The following is a 2500-nucleotide window of genomic DNA, read 5'->3' as shown; positions in this document are numbered from 1 at the left end:
GTCAATAGTTTTCCTAGAAGAAAAATGACCAGAAATGAGCGATTCATGTTCAAGTTTCATAACTATCTCTATAATCGAGAGGAACTACAATTCGCATTTTACCAACATCTAGCTGATTTTTACTTTGCAGACATTTACGATAAATCATCTTTTTAATTACTACATACTTAACAACTCTCCCTTTACAAGTTATTTCTTCCTCCTCCTTCAAGCTTTTCCTAATTAACTTCAGAGAATCACATGTCCACTGTTTATTACTAAAATCTACTGGATTTACTTTAACTTCAGACAAGACATCAGACAACATTTTTAATGTAGTTTCCCTAAGACTCTGTTTTCTTGTAACCACATTAACATGTAACATTTTTACATCTACTTCGTTACCTGGCACAGGTATTTTACTCAAAAATTCTATTCCTGCTCGTATGTGTTGTTTCAATCCAGTTATTAACCCAACAATTACATCAGAATATTTAATTGGTGCTACGATAGCATTTACTATACCGGAAAAGAATTTACTTCTAAGGTAACATCTAATTTTGGGGAGAAATATTGGAACTCCCATGAAATTATACACCTTCACAGTTTTAGCCTTACTGAGATAACGTGTTGGAATCCAGGTTTCGTTAAGAACAACAGTATTACACCCAGTATCAAACTAGACCTCTGCTGTTTTGTTAAAAACCCTTCCTTTCTCATCCACAATAGCATTCTTGGATATTTCTTCGCTAGCTAGAGCGATACTGATCTTGGGAATATTAGTAGATTTAGATTGACCAAAATTAACAGGATTATTTGGAAACTTGGGTTTAATATGCCCAATTTCTTCACAGAGGTGGCACTGCAATGCTTTAAGATTATCAGCACCTACTTTATCAGATTTAGGTCGCATTCCTAACTTTGAATATTTATCAGACTTAAATTTAGGATTTCTACATTTAGTAATTCCGTGAACAATCAGATACCTATCAGCAGCTAACGCCATTTCATGATAATTTTTACAAACCCTTTCTAAAAGAAAAGTTCGCAAATCCCTTGAACTATTAGCCAACAACTGATCCATGATCATAAAATCACAGACATCATCATAAGATTTATTAATATCCGCTAATTGCAACCACTTATCAAAATTCTGTGTTGATCTATATGAATACTCCACAAAGATTTCATTAGTTTCAATATATCCCTCTCTAAATTTCATTCTATGTACCCGAGGATTGACCTGAAACGCTTTAAAAAAGGCTGCCTTCAATTCCTAATAATTACTTGCAATAGCAGGGTCAAGTCCACAGTACACTTTCAAAGCTCGTCCCCTTAATAATATGCCTAACATAGTACCATAGTCTTCCTGCCCCCATTTATGAAATTCAGCTAATTTTTCAAATCTATTCATGTACACATCAATTTCATCAATTTTTTCATCAAAGGGGGAGATTTTTGGCAAAGATATTACATTCTCGCTACCTACACCACCTATAGCACCCCTGTTTCTCAACTCTGCTTTGGCTAACTCATGTTTCCTGACTTCCTCCTTCTCCTCCCTTTCTCTTTCAAGACATTCCAATTTAAAAATCCTATCCTTCTCCTTTTTTGACAACTAACTGAAACCTTTTCTCCTCTCTCTCAGCTAGTCTATCCTCTCTAGCCTGTTGCTTTGCCTTTTCTGCCAACTCTGACTGAATCCTTTTCTCCTCTCTCTCTCTCTCAGCTATTCTATTCTCTCTAGCCTGTTACTTTGCTATAACTTCCTCAGCTTCAGCAGTTTTCATACCAAGCTTAATAGCCTTATCCATCAAATCACCAAGATCCATAATAATGATGGGTAAACACACAGTTGATAAAAAAAAAAAAAAAAACAACACTTTATAATAAGTATTAGTAAAGCATTAAGTTATGAAATATGGCTAATCATGAACTCTACTTTAAAAGTAATACTTCAATAATTACTAATGTCTATTATGGGTTTTCCACCATCAATGACAAAAATTTCAATGCCAAAAAAAAACCAGCATAAAGAAACTGAATAAAGGATAAGAAAACAATCGGAACTTAAAGGAACATTAAACTAACATTACCCCTAACAAGCCCTGCAATCATTAAGACTGAATTAGCTAGAATTAATAAGATAACGATACAGTATCTAATTCACTTCCCAACTTCAACCTTTTCCTAGCACGTAATATGTCTACATGAACAAATACAAATTTATATTGCACCACAAAAAGAATTTATTTCACTTTCAATAAAGCGCTTTCACATGACAACTCGCCAGACACAAAAGAAACAACATAGACAGAACTTTACCTTAACTTCGGTGATATTACTTCCAGTGATAGGCCACAAACCTTGCAGAACATTTAAATGAAATCCACCAACCTTCATAGGTAAAGAAGTTCACATAGTTGTCAGCAGTAAACTGTAAATATAAGTCATACAAAAGTTACACAGTCTAGCAACTCTACAAATGATCCTACTCACTGCGTCAATTGTCAAGCTTTTA

At 34.2% G+C, this 2500-nt stretch overlaps 1 pseudogene; it reads right to left on the bottom strand.

Moving 5' to 3' along the window:
* Positions 1-658: 658 nt before the first annotated feature.
* On the bottom strand, positions 659-1811 carry LOC137637015 (uncharacterized; annotated as a pseudogene).
* Between the last annotated feature and the right edge of the window lie 689 nt (positions 1812-2500).

This window comes from Palaemon carinicauda, unplaced genomic scaffold (assembly GCF_036898095.1).
Source record: "Palaemon carinicauda isolate YSFRI2023 unplaced genomic scaffold, ASM3689809v2 scaffold492, whole genome shotgun sequence".
In the NCBI taxonomy this organism is placed as follows: Eukaryota; Metazoa; Arthropoda; class Malacostraca; order Decapoda; family Palaemonidae; genus Palaemon; species Palaemon carinicauda.
This window is presented reverse-complemented; position numbering and strand designations above follow the sequence as displayed.